Genomic DNA, 27,517 nt, shown 5'->3' on the forward strand with positions numbered 1-27,517 from the left:
TCAAAATAATGTCTAAAATGTTACTTCTGGGAAAGGTTGCAGAATTATATAAATTCTGGTTATTTGACTTCTAGTTCCCATGCAAACCCCCATTGCTGGAAACTGGCAGGATTTAGTACTTACTTGTAAAAATACACACTCAAGGGCTTTTGCACAGATCTGTGGCAGGTGCTAGAAGTCATAAAACAATTTCATACCTCTATGTTTCCAGAGTAGTAATTAGTTCACCCCAAAGACAATGCAGAAAGCTTCCTAGTACAGATTTTGGCTGTACTGACCTGTGAGATAGCATCTTTATGGTCTAGCTCACAAAGTGATTTCATTTCAGAAATATTCTAAAATTTGCTGGACTGAGGTTAACCTTCTAGTTTCCTGTGTTAAAACATGTACATTTAAACAGTTACAATAGTTCATGTACATCTCTGTTCTCTCTAGTAGGGCACACTGTGGATACATTTCAAACACAAGCACTTTACAAATACCTTTTTCAACACAAATATCTGTACCAATCTGTTTGATATACACATGATATACAGTTCTAATACATTTGTAACACAATAATATTGTATAAATCAGCTTGATATTCACAAATGACATATAATTTACTTACAAAATTCCAGCTTGCTGTGCTGGCAGTACCTCTGATCATTAGAAATGTATTACAAATATAAAGATGTATGGGAAGGAATGGAAGTAAAGAAGAGAGGAAAAAGTAATAACAATGAAGAAATAAAAACAGAATAAAATCGTGTTATGGAATATAAAAAAAGAATGTTACAGAAAAAAAGAAAAAGGAATGGTATATTAATATAATGAAAAACATTTATTTTGTTGATCCATGGAAAGATTTAGAAGTGAATAAGTAAAAAAAGATGTATTAAGGAGATACGAAAGCTATAAAAAGATAAAGGAATGTAATGATTTTTATGAAGATTATCCATAAGTAAACTGCCTGTAAAAGCAAATATGCAGTATAAGAGAAAACAAGACAGAAACTGTAATAAGTGTGGCAAATTAGAAACTGCAGAACATGTGTTTCTAAAATGTGATAGAATTAAGAATTTATGGAGAGAAATATATAAACATGATATGATTAAAAAGTATTAAAAATCTGAACAATTAAACACGAACATGATAGAATATGGTTACTATGGAATGTGAAGACAAGAAGAAGTAAAGAAAATGGACAGAATAATTGCTTATGTTGCATGGACAATTATGGAATGAGAGATTCAATGAAATTAAATATAATGGGAAATGGACTTTGAGAAATATACTGGAAAGATATGGTTTTGGTTGTGGGTGAATGAGTGAGGGGAAATAAGTGAAATGTGAAGTTAATGTACCCACCAGAAGGGCAAATATCTATTCCAGCAGAGTGCTGCCCCCCTGACATCTCAGATGCTCAGGTAAGAGCCGCCCTCTCCAAAGCAAAAAACACAGCATCAATGGGACCAGACGGTGTCCAGGGCTGCGTCCTACATGAACTCCAAGAAGAGCTAAACCCAAACACAAAACTACTGTTCAATCTCAGCCTTACTACAGGATATGTACCCAAAGAGTGGTGTACAGCAACAGTGGTCCCTCTCCACAAAGGTGGTGCCTCAACGGATCCTGGAAACTATTGCCCCATAAGCCTGACTAGCTTGGTCTGCAAAGCTATGGAAAGGATCATCATGGACCTCATAAATAAAGATATTGGGGACCTACAGACACTGAATCCTACCCAGTTCGGCTTTGTTAAGGGCAGATCCTGCCTCTTAAACATGGTTGATTTCTTTGAAACAGTCACCAAGGCCATTGACGAGGGGAAGGTGGTCCACACAGCCTACCTGGACCTCGCAAAAGCCTTTGATACAATATCCCACTCGGGCATTATAGATAAGCTCACCAGCTTAAATATAAACCCCTATGTCACTAGATGGGTTGCAAACTGGCTCAAGGACAGAACCCACATGGTTAGAATTGCTGGAGCCATGTCAGACTCCAAACCAGTTACAAGTGGCATCCCACAAGGCTCAGTCCTGGGACCTCTCTTGTTCAGTATATATTTCTCGGAGGTACAGGCCAACACGGAAGGACTGTGGCTGACCAAGTTCACAGATAACTGCAAACTGGGTGCCATAATCAACTCTCCAGCCGACACAAGCATCCTCCAAAAGGGCCTCATAGAAACAGACAACTGGTGCCAGAGCCATGGCCTCAAGCTAAACGGCAAAAAGTGTATAGTCATCCCCTTTGGCAAAAACAAAGTGCCCACAAATTACCACATAGGTGGTAATCCATTAAGTACAGAAGAAGTAATTAGGGACCTGGGGACCCAAGTTGATAGCAATCTCTCATTTGACAACCACATGGCCAAAGTGGTTAGAAAAACATTTTTATAGCTCACCTAATCATGAAGGGATTCACATCTAGATCAGGGGAGGTCATCGTGCCTCTTTACTCATCCCTCATCAGGCCCATAATTGAGTACAATGCCCCTTTTGGGATGTACCTTACCAGACACCTGCAGCAACTGGAAAGACCCCAAAAGTACCTCACCAAGAGGATCAAAGGGCTCAAACAGGTACCATATGCTGCCCGGTTAAAGAAACTCCAGCTCTACTCAGTGGCATACCACCTGCTCAGAGGCGATCTGTGCCTGACATATAAAGCCATGTCCAACCTGGAATTAATGGACATGCTGCACCTCAGAAAATCCAAATCCCATCGAGCTACGCGCTCGAGAGACTTGAACCTCAGCACTGAAATAAATAGGACATGCTGGAGGGACAGATTCATAACCCAGAGGCTCCCTTCACTCTGGAATAAAATCCCAGTCCAGGTTAGGCAGAGTTCCTCATTGACTCTCTTCAAGAGGAATCTTGATGAGTGGATGGGAGATCGTAGGTTTACCCCAGGTATCACTTCTGTGTCACTGTTACAGAGAAACAGTATACTATCCTCGAAAAAGGGCATAGCAAAATTAATTTAAAATGGGTGGCGAAAGCCAAACACACTCTGGCTAGGCTTATAAATGCCCTAGGGCAGATAGCCTAGTATGAACATATGAACCTATGAACCTATTTGTTAATAATGTAAATATGTAAATAATATTTAATGGATATATATGTGTCAATAAATATAAAAAAACTACTCTATGGAGTTGCTTGATGGCACCAGATGGCTCCTATAGCAGCAGGGAAGAGGCCTAAGGGAAGCAGCAGCTTGGAGGAGGAGAGAAAAGTTATGGGGAGTTTGTAGGTGGAAAATGAAAATTTGGAGAAGATTTTGTTCATTATGAAGCTTCAGAATGTAAACAAAGATTCCTGTGTGATGGATGTTACAAATGAGCAGCATTTAGCTGTCTTCAAGGAGAAAAAATAGGCAAGTCTGTTGTAGTGGTGCAGATCACATAACTGGTGTCAGGAAGGCTTGCAGATGATGTTCTGATAAGATTAATCAATCAGGATGATCCAAGTGGCAGTTCTGGTGTTTCATGGGGTGAGATGGCTGATATGTGTTTTTCAGAAGTGCTGAGGATGATAATGTGTAAAAGAAACCAGGTGATGTGATGTGGCAGCAGAACATACAGCAGCATAAAACCTATGCAGCAATGATAGAAAGTAATCGAAGAAAGCAGCAACAAACTGAGAAGGGATCTGGAAAAAAGAGAGAAGCAACAAAATGAGAAGGGATCTGGAAAAAAGAGAGAAGCAACAAACTGAGAAGGGATCTGGAAAAAAGAGAGACACGACAAACTGAGAAGGGATCTGGAAAAAAGAGAGAAGCAACAAACTGAGAAGGGATCTGGAAAAAAGAGAGACACAACAAACTGAGAAGGGATCTGGAAAAAAGAGAGAAGCAACAAACTGAGAAGGGATCTGGAAAAAAGAGAGAAGCAACAAACTGAGAAGGGATCTGGAAAAAAGAGAGAAGCAACAAAATGAAAGCAAAACTGTTTTCAAAACAAAGAGACGACCAACTCTAAGAATAAAAAAAAGACACTGTAAACAGACAGATATTATGTATGAGAGAATTGGTAACTGTTCTGGGTTTTGAAGCTCAATAAATTTGTTTTTTTAAATATATTGGGATAGAGAGATTTTTTTTTATGACTTAACCTTTGAAAATGTGGGACTGAAGATGAAATTTCTGGAACTGTAAAAGAAAAATAATTACATTTATCTGTGGACCAATTATTTGTTTCCTGATAGTAACATAAAAGTAAAACATAAATGTTACTTTGCCATTTAGAACTGATTAAATGGAAGAAGATGTTAAAAATGCATTAATAGAACCAAGATGTTATCTTCCAAAAAAGGAAGCTGATCTGGTGTTCCTCTGCCATAAACAAGCTCTACAACAGAAGAAAGAAACTGTTGCAAAAAAGGGTAAAATCCCATGACTGGAGGAACTCTCTGGTCACCTCAGTAAGAAGCTGAGATCCCTCATAAAATCCTCCAAAGCTAGTTAGAAAAACAAAATTGCCACTGACTCTAAAGACGACCACAAAGCATTCTATAGCTATGTCAAGAATCTCAATGGCAACACTCAGATCTGCTCTGAGTTACATCACAATGACACTAAATATACAGAACCAACTGATATTGCCAACATCCTAGCAGATAGGTTCAGTGCTAACTTTACCCCCCTTTCACCCCCTAGAGGGCCCATCTCTATACTGGAAGAATGCAAAATTCCTATAATCATTGCTGCACAGGTAAAAAACACACTCTCCAAAGCCAAGAACACAGCATCCATGGGACATGACAATATCCGAGGCTGCGTTCTACATGAACTACAGAATGAACTGGCACCCTACCTAAGTACCATGTTCAAACATAGCCTCACCTCAGGCTTTGTACCCACTGAATGGTGCACCTTGATGGTTATCCCACTCCACAAAGGGGGAGCCACGATGGACCCTGGGAACTACCGCCCCATTAGCCTGACGAGCCTGGTCTGCAAGGCCATGGAACGTATCATCATGGAACTCATAAACAAAGACATTGGTAATCTCCAAACTCTGGACCCTAACCAGTTTGGATTTGTAAAAGGCAGATCATATCTCCTAAACCTGATTGACTTCTTTGAAGCAGTCACCAAAGCCATAGATGAGGGTGAAATGGTTCACACAGCTTATCTGGATCTCACCAAGGCTTTTGACACCATCCCCCACTCTGGAATTATAGATAAGCTCACTAAACTAGGTATAAATCCCTATGTCACAAGATGGGTTGCCAGCTGGCTCATGGACAGAACCCACACTGTGAAAGTAGCGGATTCCAAATCCAACTTCAGACCAGTGACAAGTGGAGTACCACAAGGTTCAGTCCTGGGTCCTGTCTTGTTTGGTATCTACTTCTCTGAAGTGCAGGCTAACACAGAAGGTCTTTAGCTAACAAAGTTTGCAGATGACTGCAAACTAGGAGCCATAATTGAAACTCCTAACGATGTGGACAAACTACAAAAGGGCCTCACTGAGACAGATACCTGGTGTCAAAGCCATGGCCTGAAGCTCAATGCCAAAAAGTGCATTGTCATCCCCTTTGGTAAAAACTCTGTACCCATGAACTACCACATAGCTGGTAGTCTGCTTAATGCCGGAAATGTGATAAGAGACCTTGGGACACAGGTGGACAGTAGTCTCTCCTTTGATAATCACATCGCCACAGTGGTCAGGAAATCCTTCTACGTGGCTCATCTCATCACAAAAGGATTCTCATCCAGAAAAAAAGAGGTCATTGTTCCCCTCTACTCACCACTCATTAGACCAATTATAGAGTACAACGCCCCTTTTGGTATGTATCTCACAATACATCTACAACAACTGGAAAGACCACAGAAATACCTCACAAAGAGGATTACTGGCCTCAAACAGATGCCCTACGCAGACCATCTCAAAAAACTACAGCTTTACTCCATCACATATCGCCTACTCAGGGGCAATCTCTGCTTAACATACAAAGCTATGTCAAACCCAGAGCTGTTGGACATGCCCCACTTAAAGAAATCCCAATCCCTCTGAGCTACATGCTCTAGGGACCTAAACCTTGTCACCACAATAAACAGAACATGCTGGAGGGATAGATTCCTGTCCCAGAGACTTCCCATACTCTGGAACAGACTACCTATCTATGTCAAACAGAGCTCCTCATTAGCACTCTTCAAGAAAAATCTTGATGATTGGATGAGAAATGGGAAATTCACCCCAGGGATCACTTCTGTGGCTCTGCTCGACAGGGGCACAGGAAAATAATTTTCTTGGGTGGTGAAAACCAGGGTACATTTTTTGGCTAGGCTTATATAAGCCCTAGGGCCAATAGTCTAATACCTACCTATGAACCTATGCAAGGTTTGTGTGAAACTGTTGATAATATTATGAAAGTTAGAGATGACAGAAATTGATGGAATGGAGGGTGGAGGTTGAAAGCTGTTTTCAAGAGTGAAATAAAATTGTGAAACACTTGCCAAGTGTTATTTATGTGGCTGTTCATAGAGGGACATTTATTTACTATGGCCAACATAAACCAAGTTTCTTTTTGGGGACTTTTCTCATTTAATTAATGATTGTGATAAGGGACAATGTAACCAATGTGGGGAGAAATTACATATAGCAAGAAGGTACGTGCCTTAATGCAGGTTATGTTAAACAGGGACACGTTTGGATGATTGGTCAACACCAAACAGCAAATAATAAAAAAGAAGGGGAAAGGGAAGAAAAACATAAAAGAGGAAGGAGAACATTAGGCTGCAGTTGAGGATGTAATAGATGAAGAAGAAACTGTAGATGAAGAAAAATAAGGTGAATCTCCATGCAGGAAGGAAGGTCAGCAGAAGAGATTGACACTAATAATTTATTTGAAGTTCTAGCTGGTGAGAAATCCGATTCAGAGGATTAAGGGTTATGTGTATATAAACCCAGGAAAATATTCAGTTAGGGAAAGATTAAAAATAAGAAAATGAAAATTTCAAAGTGTTTCCTCTAAACTTAAAACAAAGGAAAATTGCTTTCATTAAACAGGAACAGTATAATTAACACTGTAAGTAGATTAGGGGTACTGGAATGACAAGCTAATTGTTATATTCCTGACAAATGAAGAAAGATTGCAAACAGAAAAAATGGTGGGGTGGAAATACAATATGGAACTTAGTGCATGAGCATTCTTCTGGAGTGGTTGCATTTTGCAAAAATCAGTGAAAATAGTAGATTAATGTTGGTAAGGATTGGGTATTTAAAAGATGCAGATATGAGCAGAGAGAACACATATAACATTATATGCGTATGTAACTAGGCACCCTCTATAGACATAAACACTTTATTAACTGCTCTACAAAGTGAGTTCTCACCTTAACGGTGCTCCTACCTTCTCTCCTGTATGGTGCTCCTCTCCTTACTAATATACAGTCCTCTCTAAAAGCCAAGCTTGAGTTCTGTTATAATAAGGTTGCCAAGTTTGCAACCAACGCAAAATACTCTTCCCATAAATTCATCTCTCTAAAATTGCTTAATCGTCTCGAACTTCCACATTATGTAACCTACCTACAAATAATCAGAGCACAAAATAATTTACAAACCATTAGACTGCCCTTCCCTTTCTTCCATTTTAATCCACTATCACCCAAATAGGCCACTCAGATCAAATCAACTTCTTCTGCAAGTAGACAAACCAAAACTCCCAGCTGGCTACATACTGTACTCTTTTTCTATTGCCAAACTATGGAACACTCACCCAATAGCTATCAGACCCTCCAGTAATATATTTTCCTTAAAAAACTCTCAGCAGCAACACCGCTCCTCTCTATGGCAATGCTGATGCCTCAATTCTCATCCCTCCATAACCTGATACCCCATAACTTAAGTCATACACCCCTTATTTACATCTTCACCCCTTCTAACCTTTCCATTACCACTAACTAAAAACATGTATAAGATATCTGTCTATGGCTAACTATCAGGGAATAATTCAATGCACATTGCCAGGCACCATTGTTTTGGCTGATGCTCTTAGAGCACCTTGAAAAGCAAAGCAACAGGACTGTTTTAACCATTATATTTTCTTTAAATGTATAGTAATTGTTTGAGTTACTATGCATCCTTAAAGTGTATTATTCTATACAAATTGTTTGTTACATGCATATTATTCTGCTTTTTATAATACTGTTTGTATCTACTAACTGCTTTGCATATTATGTACTGTTATACTAACTGCCTTGTGGATCTTTTCTCCCCTGGTCTCCCCTGAAAATGGGCTCTTTTGGCATAGTGGACTTTCCCGGTAAACAAATGCCAATAAATAAATAAATAAATAAATCACTAGCAATGGAAGAGATAATCTGTTTCATCAAATATTAGATCATGTGGTAGTTAACATGGAAGTTATAATTGTAGCGGACTTTAATTGTGATTTAAGGGAACATGCATAAAGAAAGAGAAAGATGCAAAAATAATGCAGGAAGTGATAAAATGTGGCAAACTATCCACATAGAATAAAAGTCAATGGACTTACAGAAAGGAGGGGACACTAGGATCTGAAATGGATTATTTTGTACCAGCAGAAAGCTTGGGGGTAGCAGATGGTGTTACCCATGTAATGTGTTTTTCAGACCATTAGCAATGTGGATGGAGATAACAGAAGAAATTAAGTGTATTAAACCAGGAAAGGCAATAAAAAGAATACATGTATTTATTTATTTATTTTACATTTGTTAACCGGGTTGGTCCAGCTGAGCTGTATGGCCCTTTTTCAGTGGAGACCCGAGGAGAAAAGCTCCAGCTGACAGAAATAACGACATTCTATGATGAAATTTTATACATGGATCAAAAAATAAAAGTTTTAATCAATAATATACAATATTAGAAATATGAACACATATGAACAGCTAGTAATGTACAGACTTCATGTACGTGAACAAAAAGGACATAAATTACAAAGAAATATAGGTTCTGATGATCAGTGTTAAATAACAAAAGAAGATGTGGTATACAGCATGGTAGGAGAGAGTGGAAGTAAAAGGTTGCAAACATTTTTTCTTTTTTTTAAAGAGATAAATTGCAGAATGAGAGAGCAGATTTAGCAAGAATGTTATTTACAAGGTAGCTTAGGTGAGAGTAAGTGGGTTACATGCAAACAGTGGAAGTGGAGATGGAAGTTAAGATGAAACTGGGAGTGGGAAGTATTGTAGTTACAAAAGGATCATATAATCATGAAGGACTTCTATAAAAACTGGTCTGAATGGCAGATTGAATTTAAAAAGAAGTACAAAAAGTATTTTTTTTCAATGGCAGGTTGATGTAAAAAAGGAAAGTAAGGGAAACCAAACAGAAATATAGCAGAAAATGTAGAGAATAACACAAGATACTAGTATGATATTGAGAAATAAATATCTAAAAGAAATTAAGAAAAAATGAAGACATTACTGTTCAGGCAGTGACGTTATTTACAAGGAGGAAAAGAGGATGTATCTGCATATTTGGGTAAAATAGTAAATATGGATATTAGTATAGTGAGAGAAAATTAAAAATGTAAAAGGAGAGATGAAGAGAACACAAAAGCAAATTATACGTACTGCAGTAGAGAGTGTGAGGAAATATGCATACGAGTAAAAAGATGGGAAATAAAAGGAATGGGAAGTAAAATAAAACATTCAAAATGAGTTAAGGAAAATGTTGAAAAAGATATTTTTATGGAACTGTTTGGATGAAGTACTTAGAAAAGTAAACGTTGATTCATTATCAGGCAAAAACTGTACAGGGTATGGAGTGTGCAAGAAATGAATGGAATGGCAAATAAGAGTGTTTTGTAAATGTACAGAATGAATGGCTGGGGAAAGGAGTTTTATGAAGAGTTGTGTAGTGCGATATTACAATATATATGGAAGAAAGATGAAAAGAATGAAATAAAAAAATGGAGACCCAGCACAGTAACACAGTTTTAACCTTTTTGTGAGAATAATACAGTGGAAAATGGAAGGAAGGATAAGGGATATGTAAAAGGGAATGGTTGCCAAGATGTGTTATTGCTTGTGAGAGAACTTTGTATTTATTTATCATTTTGTTAACCGGGAAAGTCCGACTAGGACAGAGCCTATTTTCAGTGGAGGCCTGGGGGAGAAACATTCTAGATGCATGTCTTTAGATTGTGGGAAGAAACCAGAGTACCCGGAGGAAACCCACACGAACGCGGGGAGAACATGCAAACTCCACACAGAAGACACCCCAGCCGAGAATTGAACCAGAGAACCTCTTGCTGTGAGGTGACAACGTTGACCACCTTACCACCCAAATTGTAGATGATATAAGTATAAGGAAGGATGTGAAAGGAAGGAGGTGATATTAGAAAGACATTTGAGACAGTAGGACATGGTACATTGTGGGATGTTATGGAGAAATAGTACCTCATGTGCAAAAAATGAGAAAAAGGGATTGAAGATGGATGGATGGATGGATGGATGGATGGATGGATGGTTGGATGGATGGATGGATGGATGGATGGATGGATGGATGGATGGATGGATGCATGCATGGAGAAGTATGGAATAGATAATAGAATTATGAGAGTGTGTATGTCAGCATATCAAAATAATACAGTGAGACTGCTAGTGAATGTGTAGCGGTGTAAAGAAATATGCATGAAGTGTGGTATGAGACAATGATGTCCCGTGAGTAAAATATCATTTGCAGTGGAAGTGAATGTGATAGTGAGTGAAGTAGCTTAAAAAAATGATCAAAGATAGATATGTGATGTAATGTATTCCAGTAAATTTGAGCTATGCAGACAATATAGTTTAGTTGCCACGAACAAAATATCGATGAGGGAAGTGCTGGTTTGTCTGAATGGATATTTAAAGGAATTGGAATGACCTTGAAAAATGATAACAGTAAGGGACAGGGTAATTTGGTGAAAATGGGGGGGGGGGGAGATTTTTCAGTGAATTAAGTGTCTTTGCTAGGAATACAATTTGGGAAAATATATGTTGTTATGATGCCATCGGAAGGTTTGATAAAAGAAATGAAAGAAATATGTCATATGTGGAAGGCTTATAGAGTAGCCTTCAGTAAAAAGCTTTATCTGGTGACTTTGGTTTTAATGGGAAAATAGCATATATGTAAAATGGCTATATAATCCCAGAGAAACAGGAAAAGGCTTTTGTTTCATATGGGGTTCAAGATTAAACATTGTGAAAAGAGATGTGCTGCAAATAAGTGAAGATGAAGGGGGATCGGTGTTGCTAAAGCCAGTCATATATTCTGCTTCATTAAACTTAGATAAAGTATTAAGGGGGATAAAGGAAGACAATAAGAATATGTAATAGTGAGAATGTTTAAACATAAGCACAGAAACCACTCAAAAGGCCCAGTATCAGCAGCAGAGAAAAGCACCCCGGTAGACTAAATGATTTAATAACAATTCCCACATGAACAATGTACAGTCCAGCAAAACCACCAAAGTAACACAGCACAGTGAAGAGTAAGCTGGATAAGCACTTTCGTCTGCCTCAATGCAGACTTTATCAAACCAAGAAGTGCTTGTGACCAATACAGTTTAAATAGTGGTTCCAATTAACCCACCAGTCATTTAAAAATACAATGTCCCAATTAATAATGATGCACTAAAAATAATACACCTTATACAAAAACTATTTAAAAAAAAAAACATTATAAATTACCAGCTCTCTCAACCAGAATGGGTTTCAGGGACAAATGCTCATTCCACCCAGGGAGTTGGCATGAATTTAAACGAAGCTTCTATTTTAACTCACTTTTATCCACCTGGTTACCCCAATTACCCCCTCTAGTATTTTTAAGAACCACTTGTAAAATGCCAAATCTAAAGCCAGTAAATCCTATACAAGTAAGAGAATGTTTACAAAGAGCATTATTCATATTTAAAGTATTAATTGCAAATAAATGTTCATATATTCTCTTCTTGAGGGACCTCTCCGTCTTTCGTATGTAAAACCCTTTACAGGTGTTGCAAACACTAATATAGACAAGTCCACAGGTGTTGCAATTACCCTCAGCTAACCTAACCTTAGAAGGAGGATCCCCCAACTCCATATCTAGTGCTTTGACCACATAGGTGCAGTATTTACATCTCCCACATGGTCTTGTACCCCTTTCCTCTCCCTCAATAATCGGGTGCTCAAAAAAGAATTTCAAATTGTTACCCACTTTGTAAGTAAAGGTTGGGCCTTTCCCTAGAGAGCTTACAATTACATTCCAAAATCATCCAGTTTCTATTTAATATAGTTCTCACCTTTTTACCAAATGAACCAAAATGGGTTTTATCTTATTACCTTATCTTATTTCAAATCTACACACAGTTTTAGTACAGGCACTATTTATTTATTTATTTATTTATTTATTTATTTATTTATTGACGTTTGTTAACTGGGTTAGTCCAACTGGGCTTATGGACCATTTTCTGTGGAGACCAGAGGAGAAAAGTTCCAACAATACATTTTAATTACAGAGTAACATATTAATTAAAAAAATAATGTGGTGAGAAACAATTATACAGAGCAAACGTTTTACATGTGTTAGGTACATACAGACAAGTTAAAATTCCAAGTATGGAGAAGGAGACAAAAAAGACATTAAGAAACATGAATTTTCAGTGAGATAATGCATTGGGTAGAGCAGTAAAACAAAGTAAATATATAATTCTGCAGTTTGTGTGGAATTATGTAAATACCTTATGAGAAGTGAAAGGGGGGGACTAAGTGGGGTACTTGATAAGGGAGAGTGTGTAGATACCTTATGAGAAGTGAAAGGGGGGACTGGATGGGGTCCTTAATAAGGGAGAGTGTGTGTGGGGGGGGACTAAATGGAGTCATTGCAAGGGCAGGTCCTGGAATTGAGAAAATATATTTTTAGTTTAGTTTTAAAGTGGGAGGTGTGTGGAATTATACATAAGTCAAGGGGTTCATAGGGTCATAGATTAGTACTAGGCTAAGTGCCCTTGTGGGCCATTTTAAGCCTAGACAATTGCCCCATGTGAGACTCAAACCCTGCACCTTGTGTCTGTAAGGTAAGCATCTTAACCATTATGCCAATCTCCCACCCCCCTGTTCCAGGCATGGGCGACAGAGTGTTTATAGAGTAGCTTGCCTACAGACTTTGTTGGGTGGTAAATGTCAAGTAGTTGTTGATTAGAAGTGCGGAGGGTTAGGGATGGAGTGTAGATAGATACTAAGGCAGAGAGAGATGGACAGAAGGAGGGTTTATAAAGGATAGTGTAAAGCATGTGAAATTGATAAAGTAGTAATAGTTGGGGAAGTTCAAGCCATTGGAGAGAGTTTAAGGCAGTGCAGTGGTGTGATTTGTATGGGGAGTTAGTAATGAATCTGGCTATTTTATGGTAAGTTTGTTGAAGTTTGTTAAGAGTGGTGGCCTGAATATTGGTAAGGACTGGGGCAGCATATAGAAGGGTAGGGAGGAGGATGGCTTGTCCAAGAGTAAGTCTAGCATCAGGAGTTAAGAATCTTTTGTTCCGATAAAGCAGGCCTAATTTCTGGTGTGTTCTTTTTATACATTGGTGTATGTGTAGGTTGACGTTTAGTTCATCATCGATGATGACCCCTAGGAGTTTAGTTGTATTATTAGAAGATGTAATAACAAAGGAGGTTTTATGGGAGTTTAATATTTTTGGGATTAAGGATCAGTAGGCTGTGAGAAAGCCATTATTCTGTGGATAGTAGGGCTTGTGGGGTTAGGGAATGTAGTTCAGAAATGTTATTAGAGATAGAGGTAAGTGTGGAGTCATCAGCATATTGAATGAGAGAAGAATCTTTACAAGAGGAGAAAAGATCATTGGTGAAGATGTTAAACAAAAGGGGTCCTAAGATGGAGCCTTGAGGACCACCAGTAGAGATGGGAAAAAAAGAGAAAGAGGCTGACAGCCATTTGACAGATTGTTCCCTGCCAGATAAGTAATATTTGAACCAAGCAGGTGATGAGGGGGATAGGCATAGGCTAGAAAGTTTGGATAACAGTAAAGGATGAGAGACAGTATCAAAAGCTTTGGAGAGATCTAGGAAGAGACAAGAAATTAGTTTATTCTTGTCAAGGGCCCTTGCAATGGTGTGTGTGAAGGAGAGGAGGTTAGTGGTGGTGCTGTGGTGTAGACAAAATCTGTGTTGGGTAGGGGTAAGCAAGTTATGGTCAAGGAGGTGTTTGGGAAGCTGAGAGTGGATACATTTCTCTATTATCTTAGAGAGGGTGGACAGAATAGCAATAGGACGGTAGTTAGAAGGTTCAGTGGAATTTCCACTGTTATGAAGAGGGATAGTAAAGAATGATTTCCAGAGGGTGGGAACAGTGGATTTGAGAATGGATCTGTTTATTAGTATAGATATAGGATAGGCAATAGAGTCAGCAGCAGGTTTGAGGAATGTAGGAGGTAATTTGTCAGTGGAGGGAGAGCATGTTTTTAGTTTAAGTAAGAGAGAGTTGATATAGGTAGTGGGAACAGGCTGAAAGGAGAATGAAGTTGTGCTTGTTAGACTAGGAGCGGCAGGTAAAGAAGCTGAGTTAGGACTAGTGGTTATGAGATTTTGGATGGAAGAGATGATGTGTTTGTTTAAGAGAGTAGCAGTTTCTAGAGGGGAAGAGTTTGGGTATGGTGAGGGATTAGCGGGACATCCAGGATAGAAAATGTTGTTGAGAGGTGACCAAACTCTGTGAGGATTGGATTTATTTTTAAGCTGGGCAGAACTGTAGTATGACTTTTTGTTGTTGGTATTAAGTTTTTTTAGCAAGGTTCCTCAATTATCTATATTTGAGAAGAAGAGGTGGTTGTTTAGTTGTAATCCAAGCTTTCCAAGTGTTGTCTCTTTCTTTCATAAGGCACTTAGTCTCTGTGGAGAGCCAGGGAGCATAATTTGATTTAACTCTGATCTTCCTAGATGGAGCTAGGGAGTCTAGGGTACTCAAGAAGATGTTATTGAAAGTGCTGATAGCATCATTTAGAGGGAGCTGTTTAAGTATGGACCAATCTGTGTTGTGGAGAATAGAGTTGAAGTGGGAAGAGTTGAAAGTAGATAGTTTTCGACAGTCCTTGATGAGGTGGCATTTGGGAGTATGGTGGTTGTGTCTAAGGATGGAGGTAGGGAGATGGTCACTGAAGGAATCAGGTAAGGTGGTGGGATTGTGATAGGGGTGAGGGTATTGGTTAGGATCCAGTCAATTATGGAGCTGGAAGTTGAATTTTTATGGAGTCGAGTGGGTGATGAAATAAGTTGGTGGAACCCATGAAGGTGGATGCTGAGTTGGGGAGAGTCAGTTGAGTTGGGGAGAGTCAGTCTATGTTGACATTGTCGAGGATAAGTGTCGCATCTGGTATATTGAGGGAGAACCAGGATAGGATGTTTTCAAGAATGGGCAGATTATTGCCAGAAGGAATATAGATGGAAGCTAAAACAAATGTTTTATGTGGGTTCAGATGGCAGTTGAGAATGATGAGTTCAGCAGGGAGGAAGTTAGGAATAGACTAGGTGTAAGGAGAGATGTTAAGGTTGTTAGAGTAGTGGATGGCTACGCCACCTCCTTTTTCTACAGGTCTGTCAGATCTGAAGATGCTATAGGCAGGTGGGAGTATTTCACTGTCTGAGATATATGGGTTAAGCCAGGTTTCTGATAGGGAAAGAATGGTGCCTTTTGAGTGTTTTTTGTTTTTTACTGGTTCGTTGGGTTACCACTCATACCCACTCTGTTTTTCACATAAGTACAGAAACATTTTGGAGATGATGTGATTAAGTGAGGAGAAAAAGAATATGTAAATAAAGAAATGAAAAAAATATCAAGAAAAAACACTTATATGGAAAATAAAAAAAATGATGATGTAGAGGAAGATAGAAGAGTGTAGCATAATAAAGAGATGAAACAGTATTGTTATGTAAATCACTGGGAAAATTTACCAAAAGAAGTTATTAAAGCCATTGAAGTAAGGAAAAAGTAGTGTATCAAGTTAGAATGTCAGAATTTAATGAGGGATATATGTAAAATGAAAATTGAAAGAGTGTGTTTCTTTTTTGGGAGGAGGAGACAGCAGAGCATTTTTTTGACATGTAAAAGAGGTGAAAGTTTGAAAAAAGTTCTGTGAAGGAATTTTTTTGGAGAATATTAATGATATAAAGAATATAGATAAGAATATGAGTATGTGTAGATATTAGATGACAAGAAGAAAGAATATGTGATAAGGGTAGATAAGAATAAGTTATCTACTCACCATAATGTTCCATGTTTGTTGTCCATCTCACCTTCATTCATTGCTGGATGGGTCCAGAACCAAGAATCAGTTCCAACTCGGACTATACTAAAGCCCAATAGCTTCCACTGGCTCTAGGTTATACCCTATCCCATCATGCCTTGGGAAGATTACCCAGAGCTTGTTTGCAAATCCTAAACTAGTAGTTCCTACATAAACTCCTGTCTACTAAAAGAGCCAAGGAAAAAATAGAGAACATGAATTTCCAATTTTTGTTTGACCTCTTGATCCTCCAGGAGTGAAGGCTGGGGGAAGGAGGGTGGGGTGCAAGAATGAAGGTGAGATGGACAACAAACATGGAAAATGATGGTGAGTAAATAACTTCTTAATGTTACATTGTCCTTATCTCACCTTCATTCATTGCAGGATGGGACAGCATCCCTAGCACCTTCTTTCTTGGGTGGCTCAAGGGAAAATACTCTTTCGAACAGTGGATCCAAAGGAAGCCCTGTTCCTGGAGGCCATATCCACTTTGTAATGAGTAATAAAGGTACGAGGCTTTACCCATGTAGCTGCACCACAAATTGAATGTATGGGTAGGTTTGCCTGAAAGCCTGAAGAGGTCGCAACAGCCCTTGTAGAATGACCTTTTATCTTCCCTGGAAGTTCTCTATTTTGAGATGTGTACGAGAAGGTTATGCATTCAGTAAGCCATTTTGAAAGTGTGACTCTAGATACTGGGGCGCCCTTCTTCATATCGGAGAAAGATACAAATAGCTGGCCTGATTTTCTGAGTTCCTTTGTTCTGTCCAGGTAGAAACATAATTGCCTGCGTACGTCCAGTTGATATAATCTGCATTCTGCCTTGTTGCCATAGTTTGGGAAAAACACTGGTAATTCAATGGATTAATTTAAATTAGTCTCAGAACATACCTTGGGAAGAAAGTATGGCTTAGTTCTCAGGGACACTCTATCCTTGTGGAAAATCAAACAGGGGGAACATATTGATAATGCTTGGAGCTCTGATACCCTCCTGGCAGATGTGATGGCTACATAAAGATAGTTTTCCACATTAGAAACTTTAGATGACAAGATGATGCAGGTCCAAAGGGAGGAAGGATTAGAGTGGACAATACAAAATTGAGGTCCCAAGGAGCGGGTGGTTCTTTTACTGGAGGCCTTAGCAAGAAAATACCTCTCAAAAAGGCCTTGCACAGTCTATGGGACATGATTTTGAATCCCATTTCTCTAATATGGTAGTTTGATATAGCAGCCAATTGAACTCGTGCGGTAGCCGCTGCTGCACCTTCACTGAAAAGTTTTACTAAGAAGTCTAAAATAGATGAGACGGGGGCCGTGAAAGGATCAATTTGATTGTTGAGAGCCCAACAAGAAAACCTTTTCCATTTGCTATCATAAAGCTTTCTAGTTGTCATCTTATGGGATAAGATCAGAATATGTTTCACAGTGGGAGAAATATTCAATTATTATTAAATATTCATTTATGTCAATAATACCACCTCATTTTTGAATTTTTCCCATGAAATTTCAGCTGAGTTGCTAGAATTTCTGGATATTAAAGTAATCTATTATATCAATGGCTATATTACAACTGATTATATAGAAAGTCCTGCTGTTGTAATCATTTCTTATATAAAGAAAGCATGCATCCACTGCATGTGTTTAGAAGTGTGGTTAGAAGCCAAGTATATAGAGCCTCAAGGCTAAATGTTAAAGATTCAGAATTTGTTAGACAAGCTGATTCCTTGAAGGATGCCTTTGCCACCAGGGGCTATACACACAAAGATGTGCAAGATAGTATTGAAATAGTCTCTGATTTAAGAACTAGTAAGACTAAGCCTTTCTTTGGTGAGAAGTACACTGATAATTTGCAGGTACAGAAAAATAATAAATTAAAAGTGTGCTTGTTTTATTCGAATGACATTAAGCAATATAAAGAAATTATTGAGAAACACTGGGGTATCCTGACTACAGATGATGACATTAGAGCTATAGTAAATACTAGACCAGAGATTGTATATAAAAATATGAAGTTCCTAAAGGGACGTGTACCCACAAATTTGAGCCAAGGAAGCACTGCTGCATGTGGACATTGTTAAGTTTGTAAATCATTGACAGTACAAGTAAATTTAATCATCCTGACCACAACAAAGAGTATAGTTTCAATGTCTCTGTGACATGCAGCAGTGCCCATGTGATTTATTTGGCTTACTGCTCAGTTTGTATATAATGTTATATTGGTAAGACCGATAGATTGCTTAGAGACAGGATTAAAGAACATTATTACCATATAGGTAAAGGTGATACAGTTAGTGCTTTATCTAAACACACTGTAGATACAGATACATCTCATATCTTCAAGTTTATGGTAATAGGAAGTATATATGAGAATATCAGGAAAGGTGATATCAGGAATCAAACTGAGCAATTTGAAGCCAAATAGTTAGATTACGTGAAGATTATGGCCATGGTCTGAATGACAGAGTACCTTTGAGACCTATACTTAAAGCCAGAACTTTAAATAAAAAATAGTCTGGCTTTTGTCTTGAACCATCATTGTATAAATATACATAATAATAGTGTTTTATATATATATATATATATATATATATATATATATATATATGTATATATATATATATATAATTTATATTTTTGTATACAATTTTTTAGTATATATGTGCATATTTATGTATATATATTTATACATATATTTTTTCTATATCTATGATTTTGCACAAATGTACATATATACTTATGCATTATAGAGTAATGATAGTTTATATTTGTAGAAAGCTACACATTTATGTGTGTGCACATTGTTTAATGAATGTATTTTAAGGCATAGGTCTTTAAGAAAGTTAATCAGTTAGTCATGTGATTTTTCAACTAGAGTATTTAATGGACTGATCTTTTAATTGTTTTATGCATCTGATGAAGTAGCTTTGCTAGAAAAGTGCTTCTGCTTTTACAAGTTTGTACAATAAAAACGGATTTAGTTTGGAGTTCTTTGGTCGTACTTGGATCCTGTTTTACATTTTTTGTGCTCTACAATTTCTTTGGTGGACCCAAGTTCTGGTACTGGTTGGTAGTTGCTGTGTTTTCTTTATCACAGAGCATGAGTTTGGGCTTCTGAGGTCAGTTTTGGTGTCTAGATACATCAGGGGGTGGTCTGCAGTATGATCCCAGCACTTGTCCAGGATTATCACAGTTTGTTTAATCCTACACAATATCTTCCTGTGAAAACAGCTGCAACAGGAACATCAAAGGGCTAGAGCAAACATTTCACCACCACTGGCACAGTAACCACAGCTACACACAGGTGAGGAATTAGAGGGCGAATTACCAGCCGCTGTGGTTGTAGGTAGGCATAGATGCGCACATATGCCCTTGCCCTGGTCAAGAGGCAATGGATAGCAGATATGCTGACCATCTAAGAGTTGTACCTCTCATCCTATGCACATACATACAGTAAAATTGATGCCAGGCAATGCTCACAACCTTTAATTACACATGAAATGGCTGTGTACTGCTAGCATCAGACAAAGTCAGCCCTGAATGACAACATTTGTAACTGCAGAACTATCAAGGTAAGTGTTGAACATGTAAAAGAAAAAAAAACACGTTGAATGAATGGTATAAACCTGCATACTGTTACCTGAAAATGTATCCAAGTAGAATGTGTGTGAGTTGTCCAGCAATGACATCAAAATGTGATGAGACTAACTTTATTAATATGTATTCCTGCAGTTTATCAGTTAACATGACTTGTGCATCTAAAATATCCAGTATAGAAAAATCAGTCACAACTGTACTTATCCCTACATTCTCACAACAGAAGTAATAAGCATAATTGTCATATCAATGATTTCAAGTTAGGAATCATGACACTAAAATACTGTAATAAATCAGAAAAAATGTTCAAATAACATCCCCAATAAATGTCCTAAGCACTCAGTTAGCTATCTACCCTGTGCACCAGACAATATAAGTATGTAACCCTGAATCAAAAAGACAGAAACAAGGTTATGACACAGTTATCATCATTTTACACGGAGGGGGGCTGATGCCAGAACAGGGAGGGTGTGCAAGGAAGAAACACAGGGAGGCAGTAATGTAGATAATATCAAATGGCTACTGAGACAGAATGACCTGCAACCCACATGAAAGCCTCAAGCAAATGGTATGTGTGGGTGTCTGTATGAGCACTCTATGTGAAATGTGTGTGTGAGCATCTGCATAAAAACAGCCAAGCTCTGTGCTAGCTCTATGTCCTGGCATGTCAGACAGGTGTGAGCTATGCATGGTAGAGGTATCAATTCATCAGTATCACCTTGACCATGAGAACTGGTTCTGAGGGTTGCACTGACATGTCCATGACCATGGTCAGATGTGGTGTTGCTACTTAAATGCGAGTGATGTCTAGTAGGATCCGGCACTACCATGTTGGTTAACACCAGATGATGTTGCAGCTCTTCAGCTATGTGGATGCTGTCTCCTTCCCAGCAGATATTCCATAACATCATCATGGCATTCATTTGATCCATTCAATCAGCCACAAAGTGGAGGCAGTAATGCATCTCAGCTTGTGCTACATCTAGAACCTTAAGGCTGTCCTCAGAGGCATACCTCTCAACTGTACCAAATTACTCGGTTTTTACTCAGTTTTGGGGTCCAAATGATGGGGTGCCATGATTCCCGAGTGACATCCCTTAATTTCTGAATTTCCCAGCGCTTTTATTTTAAAAATTATTTCCTGGCTTTCTGAGCTGACATCATCATGCGCACAATGACATAAGCTCCTTGAAACAGTCTGCCAGCCTGTCAGAATTGAGCTGGTAAGGATAGCTGCTGAGCTGAAAGATAGGTGTGTGTGTGTGTGTGTGTGTGTGTGTGTGTGTGTGCGTGTGTGTGCGTGTGTGTGTGTGTGTGTGTGTGTGTGTGTGTGTGTGTGTGTGTGTGTGTGTGTGTGTGAAATGCCCCAGGTGAATATACCTGGTGGCTATAGGAGGAACTCAGACTCAAACCTTGTAACTTGGGTACAGGTAACAAGAGCCTAAAGTCCCTACCCACCACCCCTTCAAAAAACTTTCTAGATTTATGCCTCATATTTTTATTCTGTTCCTCATAAAATCTGTGGTTTTCTGGATTTCAATGAAAGATTGAATTCACTAAATAATGACAGGAATTTGAATTTCAGACTTCATATTCTTCAGAAAATAAATGGTAACACCAAACCTTTTATTCTAGCAATTTTCTAAGGTTATAAGATCAGTAATTGAAATGTGTCCCTATTTTTAGCCATGTATTCACCCATTATTGGCTTTGTCCAGTTTTTTTTGTGCTAAGAGGTTGAGATCTATGGTGAGAAGTGAGAAATGAATTCACTAAATGATAGCCATTTAAGTTTCAGTCTCTCGATTGATCAAGAAGCTGTTGATATGGCATAGTGGTAGGTAGCTCTGACTGTAGTGCACAGGGTCCTGCATTCAAGTCTTGGCAGTGAAATGTATAGTGGTAATACATTTTATTCTAGCAAATTTCCAAAGTTATACAAACAATGTTTAAAATATATCCCTGGTTTTTGTGCTTTTGCCCCCCCCCCCCAATAAATGTTGGCTTTTTCCAGATTTCTTGAGCTACAAATTTGAGAGATACAGTTGAGTGTCGAGTGGATTTTACAAGGAGCTGAGAGCTTTAGGGGAAGAGATGTTTAGTGTTGCTTATGCTAAGTCTGCTTGCATAATAGCATAACAGGTTAAATACTTGCTTTTGATGCAGAAGGCTGTGGGTTCTACTCACACTGTATGCAGATGCATTGCTGATACTGTACTGTGTTGTTGTACTTTTAAAGGGAGTGGGTGTAACAAGTCAAAGGTGTAGCTACAGATGCAACAGAAGTAAGAAAATGTCATGTACAAGGGCATTTGTGCCTCAATGGAAAGAGCAAAAAATATCATTAACCCAAATTCAGGTACAGAAAATCATAATTATTATGTTCTGTGCTGCATTATAAGAAAAATGTTTTTAAACAAGTACAGTACATTTTCCAGCATTCAAAATAAAACATATTTTTCCACTGCAGACAGTGGAGACGCAAGAGTGGCCAGTTAACAGCATCTGGATTACAATGATAGTTTTGATGCTTCAGGATGAATGTAGGAGAGGGTCTGTCAGTATTTGGACTAAAAATTGGAAGTCTTGAAACATGCAGATCACCTAGTTTATTTTGTTGTGGATTTACTGCTATAGAACTGGTCTGATAACACAAATCAGAGTAAGTCAAGCAAAAAAATGAAATTGAAAATATATAAATGAGCAAACAACCGAAATCCAAGCAGTCAGGCATACTTATGCGAAAGTGCTTTTCACCGAAGAAGCACTTTCGTGTAAGTACGCCTGTTGCCGAGGCTGTACTATGGTGCGGGTAAGGGAGATTTCCCTTTTCCCCTGTAGTGAAGTCTCGGAGGGAGAATATTAAAGTGGGGGGTGTGGGGGCACAGGTGGGCAAAGCCCCCCCTGCAAAAATGTAAATGTAGTGTTTTATTTATTTTTTTTTGTAGCACGCTTTAACAAAAGCGCTTTTTCGATAAAAGCACTTCCGTTAAAGTGTGTTCGGTTATTATTGATTCGGACGTTTGCTGGGCAAACATCCTAGATCCATATAGATATATAAAAGTGTGTGTGTGTATGTGTGTGTGTGTGTGTGTCTGTGTGTGTGTGTGTAAGTAGACTTTTATGATGGAAATGTTCTGAATTGGGCAGTTTTGTTATTATTGGTTCATGAATTTTGTTTCATTGCCTACTTGAAAAATGTTTCAACAATAAATTTAAAATGCACTCTAAGTCTAACACGTGTGCTGTATTATACAATGAATATAATTTAATAAAGTCAGGAAGGTGTATCGAAGAACACTTGTATGTTTCTTGTTTTGTGTGAAAGGGGCCTATGATTTGAAAACAGCCCAAAGGTAATCTTTATCCACCACTAGCCAGATGCATTTTCTTTGGATGTAGTGTGGGTTTCAATGCTGTTTCAATGAATGTGAGTTTCAAGGGCAGAGAAGTTTTAATGCTAAGTCTGTTTTAATAGTGAGACAGTATTGCTTTGTTTAGCAGATGTCTATTAGTGTTTGTGCATTGTGCTATAAAATGTAAAAACAAAATCCAAATAAATCATTGTAGCAGTAAAGCAGTATGCACATTAGTGTTTATGGTAAATGGGGTGAAATAGCCAGGTAATGGGATATTGGAATGACTGCAGAGGGATTCTGGTGTCATATTTTGGTTGTCTGTTCTTCAGTTTGTGTTTGAAAGTTGGTATCCCACAATTCCATTGGATTGGGTGAGGTTAAGTAATTATTTATGCAAATTTTATGTTAATCAGCATACTGATTTGTACCTATTTTTCATGGGCCTTGTCTATATTTTTGATGTTATCAGATTGAGAGGTATGCTCGGATGCCCTAGTGGAACATGCCTGTGCCTCCATGATGGCCCTAAACACATGTCAATTGGAACATATGACACACTAGCACCGTTTGGAGGGTGGACAACAGGCCTCCCTCAAGCACCCCTACTAACCCTCCTGCGTGGCACCTCACCCACACTTTTGCTATGGAAAGAGTCAACTGGCACAAAAATCATTGTGACCACACTATCCTGATCAACTTTGTCACCCTCAACCTGTTCATTATTTGAGGCCTCAGTGGAATGGGTATGTATAGGCATACTGATTGTGTCTGAAAAAAATCTAGGGGATGTGCAAGTCACAACCTCAGTGTCAGATTCAACCTCTGCACCCCCATGACTGTACCTCCATTTGTGCACCATTATCATGAGAGCATACTGATACTCTGAGATAAGTCCTACACTTCCACTGTCAGGGTCACCTGTGATAATAAGCAACAAACACATGAATGGAATTACTACTCCCATAAATATTAACCCAAAATATCTCGACAAAAAGTAACACTATTTGTACAACTGCAAATGCTATAGCAATACAGGCACTCATTACATCCTTGTCATACATACAGCAATATATATCTCAATAATGCTTAGCAAGCATAAATACAAAACATTTGCTTACCATGTGCAGATGTTGCCACACTTTGCAGGGAGGATGGTCCTGGAAGAAATGAAAGGACAGCAATTAATCATTACAGTGGGAGTAACACAGGGAAAGTGAATACACAATTGCATATATGCCCTGTAAGAAATAGCTCTAATTGAAACTTGTCTGACCCATCCACCCACACCTACGTCTGCAGAAGAACTGTCTTGTAAAGCTGTATTGACTTATTAATAGGTACAGATAGAGAAAACATATATCACAATCCGTATCAGCAAAATTATTTATTTTAGTGTACAAGCCAATGTAATGTTGCCATATGTAACCTTAGGTGGAATCTGTTACTGGGACACATTTGGCTTCCCAGCCACATCATCACCAACATCAAGCACGCAGTGTGGAGGCTCATCTCTGAGCTGTCAGGATCTCTGACAGTGGACAAGAACTCTCAGTGGTGGGCCTGTAACAGGGATGACTCCCTGTAGCTAGCTTTCTCAGGCAACTGCAGCCGCCCTTCTCCATGTTGATGAAATCATATCCAGGGCTTGATAACGTACCTGATCACAACTGCAGCCACAAATACCAACTGCAGTCACATCAGCAAGCTTCAAATTTCCTTGATGGCAGCCATATCCCCCCTGCCTCTTTCAATCAAGAAGGCTCCTTGCTGTATCACAGCCTGGATGGTGACCTCATTCTCAACATAACTGAAAGGAGGTTTTCATGGATTTGTAGGCTTGATTGCCATAATCCTATGTGACATAAAACAGAGAAGGATAAAACACATTAATATCACATAAGTAAACTAGTTCTTCACAAAAATAATCAATCTGTGTGCCCTTTGTCACCATAAAGTAGTTGAAACACATTTCTCATTTACTATAACAGAACATTAGGTGGCTCCCCTCACCTCCTACTCCCACACAAATGAAGATTTGTACAGACTAAGGAATTGGAAAATGTATATGTTTTCAAGAAAATTATCAGGCTTTCTATATATTTTCAAAATAAAAGCACTTGAAATATATGTTTTCAAGAAAATTATCAGGCTTTCTACATATTTTCAAAATAAAAGCACTTGAAATATAATTCTTATTTTGGCCTACAGAATGGTAGGTGTCTCCCACTCAGTTCCCATGAATTACCACATTGATGGGAGCCCATTGAACACTGAAGAGATCATAAGAGATCTGGGCACTCAGGTTGACAGCCACCTCACCTTTGACCATCACATTGTCACTCTGGTCAGAAAGTCCTTCTACATGGCACATCTTATAACCAAAGGTTTCACATCCAGGAAGAAAGAGGTCATCATCCCTCTCTACTCAATGCCAGAAGTCTAAACCTCAAGATGCATGCACTCGAAACTCTCCTTAGCATGGAGAACATCGATATCTGTGCAGTAACAGAAACCTGGTTCAAGGCTCCTGAGAGCACCCCAGCACTACCAGGTTATATCTCATACCATGCTTTTCGGCTCCAAAATTTGGACCAAACCACAAAAGGACGGGGAGTATCAATATTCGTCAAAGATACCCACACCTCCAGGTTGGTGGCACAGCATGAAGCATCAGAGACTATCCATGTGCAACTAACAGTGGGTAAAACTGCCTTTCAGTTTATAGCCTAGTACAGACCACCCTACCAAACCCAGGAACCCCACTCAGCCTTCCTGAGAACACTGGAAAATATGAAGGTCTCTCCAAACACCATTATATTGGGTGACTTCAACTACCCAAACATAGACTGGGAGCATTACTCTTGCTCCAACACCCTAGACCAAAGGTTCCTAGAATTTATAAACTCAAATGCTATGGAACAACTTGTTACAACTCCCACAAGAGGGGAAGATATACTGAACCTGATCATCACCAACATGCTGACTATATGCTCCAGACCAGAAGTGTATCCCTCACTGGTAAGATCAGACCATAAACTAATCTCACTGGATATTCACATCCCGACCCCACCCCCTGCCCAGAAAACCACAGTGAAAAACTTCTCTAAAGCAAATTTCACACTCCTCAAAACTGAGGTGGAATCCTTCAAAGCCCCCGGGCCTGTGGAAAATATGACCCAGACCACAGAATCCTTTATAAATGCATTCTATGAACACCTTCAGGAATGCATGGATCATGCAATCCCAAATAAAACCAAGACCCAATCTGCCAAAGGCAGACGTCCTGTCTGGTGGACCCCAGCCATAAACAAACTATACAATAGAAGGAGGAAGCTACTACATGATAGAGAAAAATCCCAAAAAGGGAAGGCATCTCTGATCAGTATTAGCAAAAAACTACGGGCACTCATAATATTGTCTAAGGCCAGCTTCGAGAGACAAATTGCACAGGACACTAAGGATAATCACAAGGCTTTCTTTAGTTATGTTAGGAACCTGGGTGGGAATTCCCAAATATGCTCAGAATTAGTCCAAAATGACAAAAAATACACCGAACCCACAGACATTGCCAACATCCTAGCTGACAGGTTCAGCGCAAACTTCTCACCCCCCCCTCCCCACCAAAAGGGCAAATATCTATCCCAGCAGAGTGCTGCCCTCCTGACATCTCAGATGCTCAGGTAAGAGCCACCCTCTCCAAAGCAAAAAACACAGCAGCAATGGGACCAGTCAGTGTCCCTGGCTGCATCCTACATGAACTCCAAGAAGAGCTAAACCCAAACATAAAACTAATGTTCAATCTCAGCCTTACAACAGGATATGTACCCAAAGAGTGGCGTACAGCAACAGTGGTCCCTCTCCACAAAGGTGGTGCCTCAACAGATCCTGGAAACTATCGCCCCATAAGCCTGACTAGCTTGGTCTGCAAAGCTATGGAAAGGATCATCATGGACCTCATAAATAAAGATATTGGGGACCTACAGACACTGGATCCTACCCAGTTCGGCTTTCTTAAGGGCAGATCTTGCCTCTTAAACCTGGCCGATTTCTTTGAAACAGTCACCAAGGCCATTGACGAGGGGAAGGTGGTCCACACAGCCTACTTGGACCTCGCAAAAGCCTTCGATACAATACCCCACTCGGGCATTATAGATAAGCTCACCAGCTTAAATATAAACCCCTATGTCACTAGATGGGTTGCAAACTGACTCAAGGACAGAACCCACATGGTTAGAATTGCTGGAGCCATGTCAGACTCCAAACCAGTTACAAGTGGTGTCCCACAAGGCTCAGTCCTGGGACCTCTCTTGTTCGGTATATATTTCT

The sequence above is a fragment of the Protopterus annectens genome, chromosome 1.part1 (assembly GCF_019279795.1).
Source record: "Protopterus annectens isolate FY-2018-M chromosome 1.part1, PAN1.0, whole genome shotgun sequence".
NCBI lineage: Eukaryota > Metazoa > Chordata > Ceratodontiformes > Protopteridae > Protopterus > Protopterus annectens.